The following is a 14,118-nucleotide window of genomic DNA, read 5'->3' as shown; positions in this document are numbered from 1 at the left end:
CTGTGCTGGATGCCTCAGGTCAGCACAAAATACTATGTCGGCCTGCTCCACTGCCTGTCGGACAACATTTTTAGCTCCTCATCGCTAAATCTCGGTTTGCGCAAGTGAGCTGCGGCTTTCTCTGTAGCTTTGGACATCTTCTTCCAGGAGTGTTTGGGATTTTGGCTGCACTGGTCCGCACGGGAGGGAAGGCAAGGCGTTGTGAGCGATTCCTCCGTTCCAAATAACATTTCGTATAGTTGGTTGTTATTTGGTTTCTGGAACACAAATTGGCTCAATCATCCCATCTTGGACAGCAAAGTCCCCAGCAGCAATGGCACCATAAAAAATCCTGACATCTGTATTAGGACTTGCCGACGGGGCCACCTACTTTCCCTGATGAAGGCGGTTCATGTAGAGTAATACCTATCCAGCTGATGCATTTGGAGCTGGATACTCTCCCCGCCGAAATGTGTACCATATGCAAGGGGGACATTGGCACCAAGAAGTACTTTTTGGGGTCTATGAACTATCTATGCCTATCTAGGCCGGCACCTGGCATCAAGACTTTAACTACGGTTTCCCCGTCACGTTGGCACCTGTAATACAAGATGCTCTAGGCACTTGCAATCTGAGATGCTTCATTGAAGGCACCTACAATATAAAATGCGTTTAGGCACTTTATTGAATATGATGTATGGGTAGTACTTGATATCCACCCATGCACTGCAGCATAGTCTCTTTGATTCCACCAATTATTCACGTCATGCTACATGATCAAGTACTCTGAACTGTTTTATGTACTGAAGCAAAAACTGTGCTTTTTTGATTTCTTATGTTAAGATCACTTTGATTGGGTTATATGTAAATTGTCTAAATGTGTTTTTCTGTTCATGTTTGAATGTTTTCCATTTTAATACAAACCACGTCTATTCACAACCTTTATTGTATGTGATTTTTCTTGTCCAATCCTATTTTTCTTTCTGGACAAACTTATGGGTCAGTAACTTAAAGACTTTACCCATTAGTACCAACAATACCAGGATTCCCATTCCTAAGATATAGTTGTTTCTTTCATTGACAATTAGTGGGAACTGACCTGGTCAGTAGCAGTACTAACTCTCTTGGTCTTTGCACTGGTCCTGTCTGCAGAGGATTGCAATGGATTGTGTTTTTGAAGATGGCTGCCGGTGCATTTCCTGTTCCTGCCCGATGACATTACTTCCGGTTCCGGTAATGACGGACCCGTTAATAACGGTAATGGTATTAGCGGTACCGTTATTTAGGGGATGTCGATGAAGGAGGAGGTATCAGTGCATTTCATGATGCCGCTATCAGGGGGTTTGTGGGACGTTACCGGCATGGCAGTACTTCCGTTACCGGCATGCCGGTATGCGGTTGCTCGAGGACTCGTAATGAGTCCCTTTTTTCGGCATCAAGGCTACTCGGATATGTTCATACCGGCATGCCAGCAATGTCAGATTTTTACCTGCAAACTCGTAATGAGGCCCAGTGTCTGTATACCTCAAGTAGAACTGTAGTAACAGACCCTCTGCTGCAAATAACTCTTCTAAAGCGGAGCTGTAGCAGAGGTGAAGGCAGTCTTGGCAGGAGCCCCGTTCTGTCCCTTTCCAGTCTGTCTGCAGTTTTCATTAAATATTTTGTATTTTGTTTTGCAAGGAGAAGTCTGCTTCAAAAACCAGCCTGCAACGTGGAGCGTTCGCAGAGCTGTACCAGAGGTAAAGGCAGTCTTGACAGGAGCACCTTTCTGTCAGTTTTCAGTCTCTCTGCAGTTTTCCTTTTTTTTTGTTTTTTTTTTTGCAAGCAGGAGTCTGCTTACAAAACCAGCCCACAACACAGAGCGTTCGTGGAGCTGTAGCAGAGGTGAAGGCAGTCTTGGCAGTCTGTGCTAAGCCCGTGCAGTGGGATGCCAAGAAAGCAACGTTTCGCAATGGATGTTTGTGATCTCATCAGCGGCTCCCTGCCACCCGTACCTACAACGCAGACGGAGACTGGGATCGAGTTGGCTCGAAGCAGCATGGTAAACCACCCGTGACTAACATCAACAGGCCCGGAGGTGAGTGCACCCCAAGAGGGAGGAGGCTGTTCACCTCCAAATGAAACAGGGGCGGGGGACTCCCCACCTGCCCCTTCAATTGAGAAGTCTCCATTGGTGCCAGTACAGCAGTATTTATGGATAATTTCCCTCCAAATGGGCCCAAGATACCAACGGCCCCAAGCACTACTGACTCTGACATCAAGAGGCTTCCAGAGGAAATGCCAGCCCAAGACTATGGAAGAATAAGGGAGTCACATGGGAACTGAGACTCTCACTGGCCACGAGGCAGGCGGTTAGCCCGCAGAAGCTTGGACCACAAGAGCTGGGGCTGCGAACAAAAGCATTAAGCACAAATGTAATGGAGAACATCAGTCTTCCTGTACCCCCACTATTCTTGGGGGGGAACACTGGAAGTATTGGAGATGTGCCCTGCCGCCCCAAGTGTTCTTGTTAGCTTGATTCTCATCTAGAAAGTGCCCACTGAAACAGTACTGTAATTTTATTTGCCTGTCCCGCACGCTTAGAAATTATTCCTGTTAGCTTGATCCACATCTAAAGTGCCCACTGAGATAGTTCTGTAATTTATTTGCCTGTCCAGCTCATTTAGAACTTGTTCTTGTTAATCGGATTCACATCCTGAAGGTGCCCACTGCGATATCTCAGTGATTTACTTATCGGCGCTGGCCACACTGAGAAACTGTTCTTGCTGCATTGATACACATCTAGAAAGTGCACACTATGAAATTTCTGTAATTCATTTGAATTTGCCGCTCACTTAGAATTTGTACCTGTTACATTGATTCTGTTTGAAATCATTCCTGTTACATCCACTGTGACTTGCAAATTGCTCTTATTTGACTGACTCACACCTAGAAAGCCACACTGATTTTCACCTAGAAAGTGCCCACTCAGATAATGCTGTGATTTACTTAGCTGTGCCCACTGAGATAGTACCGTGATTTACTGACCTGTGCCACTCACTTAGAATTTGTCTTGTTACATAGATTCAGTTCTAGAAGGTGCCCACTGTAATGGTAGAGTGATTATTTGCCCGTCCCACATTCTTAGGAATTGTTCCTGTTAGACTGATTCACATCTAGAAAGCTACATTGAATCACATTCTGAAAGTACCAGTTACATCACTTAGTAATTGTTCTTGTTAGACTCACACTTGTTAGACTCACATCCAGAAAGTGCCCACTGAGATAGTACTGTGATTTTCTTGCCTGAGATTCTTGTTAGACTGACAAACACCTAAAAAGTTACATTGATTCTCACCTAGAACGTGCCCACTGAGCTAATACTTGGTTACTTGCCTGCACTTCACACCTGGAATTGTTCTTGCTGGCCTCATTCACCTCTGGAAGGTGCCCACCGAGTACTGTGATTTGATTACCTGTACCACACACCTAGAAATTGTTCTTGTTAGATTGATCCACACCTAGAAAGTCCCACTGTGATATTACTGTGATTTACCTGCCTGTGCCGCTCACTTAGAATTTGTCTTGTTTCATTCAATCAAATCTAGAAGGTGCCTGCTGTGATGGTACTGTGATTTATTTGCCCGTCCCACACTCTTAGAAATTGTTCTTGTTAGATTGATTCACATCTAGAAAGCTACTTTGTTTCACATCCTGAAAATACCCCCTGAGATGGCATTGTGATTTACTTGCCTATGCTGCACAATCAGAATTGCTCTCATTGCTCTCATTGGTTTGATTCACAACCAAAATGTACAGCCTAAGATAGTACTGTGATTGACTTGCCTATGCTTTAGACGCTGCTACTGCATCTAGACTTCCACCCTACTGCTACCCTCTTTGGACCACTGCCCTGGTGTTCAGAATCTAGACGCAGGATTGTACATCAAGGGCCTCTACATATACTGTTACTAGTACATCAATCTCTAGGTGCTCCCCTTGACCTCCCGCCGGGATACAGATCCCTGCTCATCATATACCCGCTCTCTGACCCATCCTGATCTGTAGGCTCCCCGCACCATACCCCCCCCATGGCTCACCCCTCGTGGCACATTGCCCGGCTCTAGCACCCAACTTCACAACCCCCCGTTTGTCCCCCACCTGATCCCTAACCATGACCCCTGCCCCCGTACATCAATACACTCAGATGCCACCTGCCCACTCTCCTACCATCATCCAACTCTAAGATCAGAGGAGCACTCTGGTGCGCCAAACACCTGCCTCCTCAAATGACCTTCCCCCACCCCCATATTGTGCCATTGTGACTCGAGGGACACGTGCATGGCGTCAACAATTATCCATAAGCATGATAGACTATACAAGCTGTATCACATTGGCCATTTGCCTAATCCATCAAACATTGCCCGACATGCATTTGGTCTCATCCCCTGCCACTCAACCCTCACATGTGACTACATCATGGACCTTGTCACTCCATCTGGGTGGTTGGTGATTCCAATGCCAAGGCCCCTAAGTCGTGTACGTCACCCAAGACCAGCACCATGGAGTGCCAAGTTGTGTACAGGGCAGATAATTGCGCAGATGTGAAGTCAATCGCTGCCATTTACGATATACTGCATATGACCATGAACGATGTACAGGCTGGCCACAAATGGAACAGAAGAAATACCCTTACACATAACTTATTGTGCTCCCATGCAGGTGATGCTGCTTATCCCCAGAAGCCGTGGCTCCTCACCCCTGTAAGGAATCCGCAGGACAGGCACGAAGAGGACTACAGTCGTGCCCATACATGCACTTGTGTGGTCATAGAGGCACGGTTTCGCTGCCTCAGCAGGTCGAGTGGTGAACTCATTTACGGTCCTGAGAAGGTGGCCAAGATCACCATGGTATCTGCCATGCTGCACAACATGTGCATCTGGCGGAACGTTCCTCTGCCACCTGAAATGGAGCAGCCACCACCAGGTGAAGAAGAAGATGAGGAAGGAGAAGATGTTGCACATCAGCCAGGCCGCGAGGGACGTGCTGTGCGCCAATCATTGATTAACCATAGTTTCTGATGCACTGGGATGCAGAGGGTGACATGGATGTGGGACCCTGGGCACTGTGACAGGGGGAATATGGGCACTGGGTTTGGGGATGAATTCGCACTGTACACTGTCATTCAATAAATTGACACACGCTGAAGAAGCAATGTCCAGTCATGTGATTTTTTTTACACAACAGGTGTATTGTGCCGATGGTATTTACAACATGAATGAACCCTCCACCCCCACACACCCGCTCTCCCATCCTGCCACCCCCCTAACACCCCCACACACATCCTCCAGCCGGCCCCCTACCCCCAAAACCCCCACACACCATCTCCATCCTCCCCTCTTCCCCCAGCTCGCCAACAGCCCCACACACCCCCTCCAGCCTCCTCCCTCCCCCCAACACCCCCACACATCAAGTGCACAACATGTGTCCAGATGCACTGCCAGTGAACAGGTGCAGGGTACCCCTGCTACTGCCGCCCCCTCTTCGGAGGAGTGGGTTACCTGTCAGTGCGCCGCATGCTGCACAGGGACCCGCGCACAGGGCTGGTCTGCGTGGAGCTGGCAGCCGTGGCAGTGGACGAGGTGGATGGCTGTGGCTCGGATGCCGCTGGACGCCGCTGCTCCATGGTGTTGGCCACTCTTGCAAGGATCTCGGCCACAGTAGCAAAGCCTTCATGGACCCGCTTGGAGTTTCTGTCAATGGCCTTGATAATGGCCACAGTGTTGTCTGTTATGGCATGGCGTGTTGCCTCCCAATCAGCAACATATTGCTTTACAAGTTTGTGCATTTCCTGTTGGTGGCCCTCCATCCTTGACAAACGTCCCTTGAGGTCCCGTATTGCGGTGGAGGTGGATGGTTCATTGGCTGGCTTTGATGTGGCCAATACGGGGCTGTCCTCTGATGGAACCCACACTTCATGTCTGCCCTCGCCTTTAGGGTCGTGCTGAGGGGTGTCCTGAGGGGTGCCCTGTGGGGTGACCTGTGGGGTGTCCTGTGGGCTGGGCGTTCATACAACATCCCCCGATAAGATGCTTCCTTCATGGGTGTACTCTACATGCTCATCGTCCTCATCGACACTATGTGGTGTGCATGCAGCTGCCTACTCGACAGAACTAGTGGCTGCCGACTGTGAGCCATCATGCTCGGTCTCCACAGATGTGGGCTCATCCTGTAAGACATGTGTCTCCAGGGGTGCATGGGCAGGTGTTTGCTGGTCATGTGTTGGGGGCTGTGCAGCTGGTTGGGCACTGGTGTGTGCCTTGTGTGGCACATGGATCAACCTTGAGCCCCTGGATGTGGATGGCCTGGTGCTGTCGTCCCGACCCCTGGACGTTTTGGCTGGTGTCCTGGGCTCTGCAGCAGCAACATGCCTGTCGCTGTCTGCATCCGTGCCTGTGGGGGACAGAGAGAGGCAAGGCATCAGTGATGGGAGTACTTGCATCATGCATGCATTGGTGTTTGTGCAGTTTGTGCCATGTGGATCATTGCATGCTTGTTATTATGGCAGACAGAGTGCGTGCAAGATTGGGGGGGTAGTATTGGCATCCCTCAGGTGTTGACATGTCTAGCATGGTGTCTGCTGTGTGGCTTGCGTGCTGTGTGACATGTGCTGTTATTCTGTGTATCAGGTGTGCATTAGTTATAGGAGCGGCATGCAGCATGCATTTTGATGTGACAGTGGTGGGGCCAGCATCTAGATAGGGATATGTCAATGTGTGTATGATGAGCCATGTAGTGGCTCTCATCAGATTCACATTTGTTGGACAACATTGTACTTTGGATGTCAGGTGTTTGTGGGGACCTGTGTTGTGCGCAAAGGGTCACTAACCTTCATCAGCTGATGATGGGACTCCATACTCCGCCCCCCTACTGCTTCGATGGCCTCCATATCAATTGTTGAGCTGCACGTCTCTTACCACCTTGTTAACTTTATGGAGGAGTGTGCACCGCCGCATGTTGCCATTTGGCCGACAGAATGTTGCATACTCGCAGGCGCAGGTCATCCCACCGCTTCTTGCAGTTCCTGACAGTGCGTGCGGTGGTGCCAACCGCACTCACCTTTCGCGCTACATCCTCCCATATCTGTTTTTTTTTCTTAGCTGTGCTGGACGCCTCAGGTCAGCACAAAATACTATGTCGGCCTGCTCTACTGCCTGTTGGACAACATTTTTAGCTCCTCATCGCTAAATCTCGGTTTGCGCAAGTGAGCTGCGGCTTTCTCTGTAGCTTTGGACATCTTCTTCCAGGAGTGTTTGGGATTTTGCCTGCACTGGTCCACACGAGAGGGAAGGCAAGGCGTTGTGAGCGATTCCTCCGTTCCAAATAACATTTCGTATAGTTGGTTGTTATTTGGTTTCTGGAACACAAATTGGCTCAATCATCCCATCTTGGACAGCAAAGTCCCCAGCAGCAATGGCACCATAAAAAATCCTGACATCTGTATTAGGACTTGCCGACGGGGCCACCTACTTGCCCTGATGAAGGCGGTTCATGTAGAGTAATACCTATCCAGCTGATGCATTTGGAGCTGGATACTCTCCCCGCCAAAATGTGTACCATATGCAAGGGGGACATTGGCACCAAGAAGTACTTTTTGGGGTCTATGAACTATCTATTGTCAGGCCGGCACCTGGCATCAAGACTTTAACTACGGTCCCCCGTCACGTTGGCACCTGTAATACAAGATGCTCTAGGCACTTGTAATCTGAGATGCTTCATTGAAGGCACCTACAATATAAGATGCGTTTAGGCACTTGCAATATGAGATGCTTTATTGAATATGATGTATGGGTAGTACTTGATATCTACCCATGCATTGCAGCATAGTCTCTTTGATTCCACCAATTATTCACGTTATGCTACATGATCAAGTACTCTGAACTGTTTTATGTACTGAAGCAAAAACTGTGATTTTCTGATTTCTTATGTTAAGATCACTTTGATTGGGTTATATGTAAATTGTCTACAAATGTGTTTTTCTGTTCATGTTTGAATGTTTTCCATTTTAATACAAACCACGTCTATTCACAACCTTTATTGTATGTGATTTTTCTTGTCCAATCCTTTTTTTCCTTCTGGACAAACTTATGGGTCAGTAACTTAGAGGCTTTACCCATTAGTACCAACAATACCAGGATTCCCATTCCTAAAATATAGTTGTTTCATTCATTGACAATTAGTGGGAACTGACCTGGTCAGTAGCAGTACTAACTCTCTTGGTCTTTGCACTGGTCCTGTCTGCAGAGGATTGCAATGGATTGTGTTTTTGAAGATGGCTGCCGGTGCATTTCCTGTTCCTGCCCGATGACATTAATTCCGGTTCCGGTAATGACGGACCCATTAATAACGGTAACAGTATTAGCGGTACCGTTATTTAGGGGATATCGATGAAGGAGGAGGTATCAGTGCATTTCATGATGCTGCTATCAGGGGGTTTGTGGGACGTTACCGGTGTTAGGCGGAAACCTGTGCAGTTCCCTCTGGGACCACTGCAAAAGATTTAGGACTACAGGTGTTGGGCGGTGAACCCACTTGGTAGCAGTCTGTACCACACAGATTCACTTGGTAGCTGTGGCTGAGCAGTCAGACTTCCCTCAAGAAGAGTTGAGCAGTATGTGGAGTATACAAAATAGGGCAATTCTTCACAGCAAGACAAGCAAACACGCAACGAGGCTTAGTGTAAAGATATTAAGGTATTTATTTATAACGAAACATCTATGGAAAACACTATGGCAAATCACGGCAAACAAATCAAACACAATTACTCTACGAAGAAGAAACCATCAATCCCCCTAGCAATATTTCGACAACTCTAGGTTCTACTGGCACCACTTATTTTCAGACAGAGGTGTATACCTCAACCTAGATGACACTCTAATATTTGTTAGGACGGGAGAGAAAAAGATAGGCAGGTTATGAAATCAACACAGTTCAATCCTACGCGGATAAAATGCAAGGCAGGAAGGCAAGAATCACAATAGATCGTAAAGGTCAGAGGCCAGGCCCACTCGGAGAGAGGCAAGGCGTGATGTCCCAAAAATTCTCTAGTGGAGATGCATTCAAGTCTTTGTAGCAAATTGTTATCGGCAGATTGAACCAGTTCAGAACAACAAATGAGAAAAGCTTAGAGGCGACCCAAAGGAACGGAGAGGATTAAGACACCTCACTCGAACCGATCGAAAGGGAAGCCAGGCGGACACGGTACCTTGTTGTGGAGGGCAGCTCCGGCGGGGGCAGTTGTTCCTGGTGGTGGATGCACGTCGGGTCTTTGCCAAGAGTAGAGAGGTTCTCGTCGTCGAAGAAAGTGAAGTCCGGTGCACCACCAGGGAAGAGACCAGCCGCGGAGTGCTCCGTCACAAGGCACCACCTTTTGGTCGCGGTTCAGGGGGAGTGGCTATCCGGTTGCCGAGGTGCTCTGAACGGGCAATTCGACCACTGCGTCCTGAGGCGAATAAAAAGCAAAGGGGACTGGTTGTTCCCACCAGTCAGGGGAAGAGACTCTCCGGCAGGGAGATCTCCTCTGTCGTCGGGAAGTGGTGAGTCGGATCCGCAGGGCTCCACCGGAGGTGTCGTCGTGCAGGTCGGCTCAGCGTTACCCTCGTCGGATTCTTAGGTCCTGTGGCGACTTCTGAAGATCAAGTCCCAAAAGCCCTGCTTTTATGCAGAAAACCCCCATTCATTCAGCCTAGCTGTCAATCAACACATGCTAAGTGGTGAGCGGGGAGGCTCACCACTTGGGCCAATCACTCCAGAGTGCGACTGGAGTTGGCAAGGCAACTCGGTCCAGGGTGCCTAAACCCCCTCCCACACCCCTGTGGTAACCCAGACAGAATGGCACCACTTTGGAGGGTCCCTGTACAGAGCCCGCCAAAAGTGGAACAAAGGGCTCAAACTTTGGTTTAGGAGTCACAGAGACGAACACAGACGCCATTTTAAAAACCGAGTTCTGGCAGAAAATACCATCCGGTAAACTTATTTAAGATAAGTAGACCGGTGGTACGTTAGAGATTAACGAGGAAAAGTATCAATCTCCAACAATGGGACGAATCCCATAGGGTTATGTCCGGGGTCGAACATAACAAGTAGTTTCCACTGCCACCAGCCAAAACTCGACGAGGGGGGACGGGACAGTGCCCCCTCGAGTAACAGGTCCAGGAGTAATCAAATTACCCCTACTAGTACGTCCACAATAAGATGGTTTGTACTAGTCCTGTTGGTAAATTTAGGTTTAGTAAAGCCAATGGTGACTTTACATGCCCAGGGAGACGGTAGTCAGTCCCCGGGTATGGAGTCTATGGTGGGGGTCCGCTAGGACGCCCCCGTGTTACGGCACGTAGGGTGCGGTGTAACACACATAGAAAAACATATGAGACCCTATGGAGTAAAAGACCCCATAGCCCATAGAACACATCGACATTCGAAGGAATTACACACATACATGTCCAAGAGTGGGAGAAAAGAGTCTCACTCTTGGCAGGATGGAAAAAAACAAACTCCCGAAATCCAGCAAAGCTGCTGGGGGACTCACTAGGTTAGGAAATGCAGCCTAAACAGAGAATTCTCCCTAACACTCGCCCCCGCCAGACTAAGGGACAGGAGGATTTAATCCACTCCTGGATGAATCTCATACCTCTAGTCGATGACATACATCCTAGAGAGACCATCAGCATTTTGGTGGTGACATCCTGACCTGTGCTCAATGGTGAAATCAAACCCTTGCAGGCGGATCGACCATCTCAATAGTTTTGGGTTTTCCCCTTTCATTTGCATTAACCATCTCAAGGGTTGGTGGTCAGTCTGAATGACAAAAGTAGAACCATACAAGTACGGCCTAAACTTCTTCAGAGCCCACACGATAGCAAAGCACTCTCTTTCGATTGTTGCCCACCTTGTTGCATGATCCTTCAGCTTGCGGCTGATGAAGCAAACGGGGTGCTCCCTACCTTTCCCATCCAGTTGACTGAGTACGGCACCTATTCCTACATTTGAAGCATCTGTCTGCACAATGAAGTGTTGGCGGTAATCAGGAGCTCTTAGTACTGGGGCTTGGCAAAGAGCCTTTTTCAGGTTTTCAAAAGCCTGATTGCACGCCTCGTTCCATTTAACCTTTTTTGGAAATTTGGGCCAGGAGATGACATTCAGTGGAGAAGCTATGGTCCCATAGTTCTCTATGAAATTCCTGTAATACCCAGTGAGGCCTAGGAAGGCTCTCACCTGAGTTTGAGTAGTCAGTGTTGTCCAATTTTGCACAGCTTCAATTTTACTGAGCAAAGGCCTTATTTCTCCACCGCCTACCTCATGCCCAAGATAGACTACCTTACTCTGTCCAATTTGGCACTTGCTCGCCTTTATGGTCAGATTGGCTCGTCCAAGAGCCTGCAAAACATCTCTCAGGTGGGTTACATGTTCTTCCCAGGAATTGCTGAACACTGCGATGTCATCCAAGTATGCCATGCAGAAGTCCTCCATCCCATTCAGAACCTGGTTTACCATCCGTTGAAACGTAGCAGGTGCATTCTTCAGTCCGAAAAGGCATTACCTTAAACTGGTATAAGCCAACGGGGGTAGAAAATGCAGTTTTCTCCTTGGCATGGTCTGTCAGGGCTATTTGCCAATAGCCTGACGTCAAGTCAAATGTGCTGAGGAACTTGGCGGCGCCAAGTTTATCCACCAACTCATCTGTTCTTGGCAAAGGGTGGGCATCAGTCTTGGTGACTGCATTAAGAGCTCTATAGTCCACGCAGAATCTAAGTTCTTTAGATCCGGCCTTTGGTACTAACACAACTGGGCTAGACCATGGACTAGTAGAGGGCTCTATTACCCCGAGATCCAGCATCTTGCTGATCTCACCTTTGATGTGGGTTCGTACGTTTTCTGACATGCGGTATCCTCTGCTTTTGACTGGCAGACAGTCACCAGTGAGTATGTCGTGCTGGCCCCAAGGGGTCAAGCCTGGTGAAAGCGAGAACAGAGAGGCAAACTGATTCAACATAGATTTGCACTCTTCTTGTTGCTCGGGTGTCAGATTGGAGGAGAGATTCACTCCTTCAATTTTTCCATCTAAAGGTAAGCCTCTGAGGAGATCCGGAAGAGCTTCACTCTCTTCTTCTTCCTCGGATGACGCTAGAACCAACGTGCCTACATCAGGTCGTGAGACATACACTTTAAGTCGGTTGGTGTGAAAGACTGTCGGAGCCTCCTTGGGATTGCCCAAGTCCACCAGATAGTTGACCTCTCCGAGTTTACCCACTACTCGGAAGGGTCCCATCCACTTATCTTGCAAGGCCCTCTGCCTTGTTGGGATCATAACGAGAACGAGCTGGTCTTGAGCGAACTCAACCATGTTAGCCTTTTGATCGTGCCAGTGCTTGACCAATGCTTGTCCAGCTTTCAAGTTATCGCTTGCTTCTGTCATCATGTGCGACATTCTCCTCCGGTGACCTATCACGTAGTCAGTCACTCTGACTGGCTTGGGGGAAGGAGCACTCTCCAACCCCTCCTTAATCAGGGCCAATGGACCTCTGACGGGATGACCATAGAGTAGTTCGAAGGGAGAGTAACCTACTCCCTCCTGAGGGACTTCTCTATAAGCAAAGAGAAGGCATGGCAGTAGAAGGTCCCACTTACGCTTAAGGGGTTCCTCTAAAGCACCTATCATGCTCTTCATGGTTCGGTTGAACCGTTCTACCAACCCATTGGTTTGTGGGTGGTAAGCTGTTGAGAACTTGTAAGTAACTCCACAGGTTTTCCACATGGCTTTCATGTAGTGGGACATAAAGTTTGACCCCCTGTCAGAGATTACTTCCTTAGGAAACCCGACCCTAGTACAAATACCAAGGAGGGCCTTAGCCACAGCCGGAGCTGTAACAGTCCTCATAGGAATTGCCTCAGGATACCTAGTAGCATGGTCTACTACAACAAGGATAAACCTGTTGCCTGAGGAGGTTGGAGGATCAAGGGGACCAACGATGTCAATCCCTACTCTCTCAAATGGGACTCCCACAACTGGGAGAGGCACTAAAGGTGCCACATTCTTGGAGCCAACCTTACCAGAGATTTGGCAGGTGTGGCAGCTCCTGCAGTGTTTTTCTACTTCAGCCCCCATCTTTGGCCAATAGAAATAGAGAGAGAGCCTTTCCTTAGTCTTCTTGAAACTCAAGTGACCAGCCAAAGGAATCTCGTGGGCTAACTGCAAGAACTGTGGTCTGTTCTCTTGGGGTACTACAAGTCGTTTGTAGTCTCCAGGTGCAGACTCGGTCGGTTCACTGTAGAAGAGGCCATCTTCCCAGTGCAACCTGTATTTCCCAGGCTCTTGCCCTTCAGCCTGGGCTTCTGCCTGGTGGCGAAGACCTTCCAGAATTGGACATTCTCTCTGTCCCATACTGAAGTCTGCCCTGCTGGGTCCACCTTCTGCCAGTAAAGACTGCAGCTCAGGATGGTCAACAGGATCCAGATCTCCAATGAGTTCCTGGCCTTCCATTAGCTCTTCCTCAGAGTCTAATTCTACCACACAGGGTTGTACCTCCCTCTCAGCCTCGGCTGGAGGTGGAGTTACGGGTGTAACTTTGGACAACCGTAGGGAAGTCTGTGTTGTCTGCACTGGAATGCTGGCTGCTGGTTTCGGGATAGAAGCCTTAGGTTTCCCTTTTGCTTCTGATGTCTTGGAGACAGCGGCCGACAATTCCAGTGGAGCAGGAGTGATTTCTTTCTTCATCATCTCCCCGAGAGTACCGCGCATGGTCCTCTCTCTTGCAGGTCTGGTTAGCTCCTGTAACCGTTTACTAGGAGGTCTGGGAGTATGTGATACAACTCCGAGAGTTTTCAAATCGTTACCCAACAGTACGTGTCCTGGTACCTCACTCTGTATGCTGACAGGTATCTTCACAGTCATGTCGTTACACTGGATGAGAACTGGTAATTGGGGAAGCATCTGCACAGGCCCTCCAGCTAACTTGGTGAGGCGTTTGGGTGCCTTAGCAACATCCTCAGCCTGAAAAAACGATTTATCCACCACAGCTATGCTGGCCCCAGTGTCCCTAATGGCAGGAGTCTCCTGGCCATTCACCTGGACACTGTCCTTATAATACTCTTTAGTATTAT

Source organism: Ambystoma mexicanum, chromosome 7q, assembly GCF_040938575.1.
Source record: "Ambystoma mexicanum isolate Mex_15411 chromosome 7q, UKY_AmexF1_1, whole genome shotgun sequence".
Lineage (NCBI taxonomy): Eukaryota > Metazoa > Chordata > Amphibia > Caudata > Ambystomatidae > Ambystoma > Ambystoma mexicanum.
Note: the sequence above shows the minus strand (reverse complement) of the source record.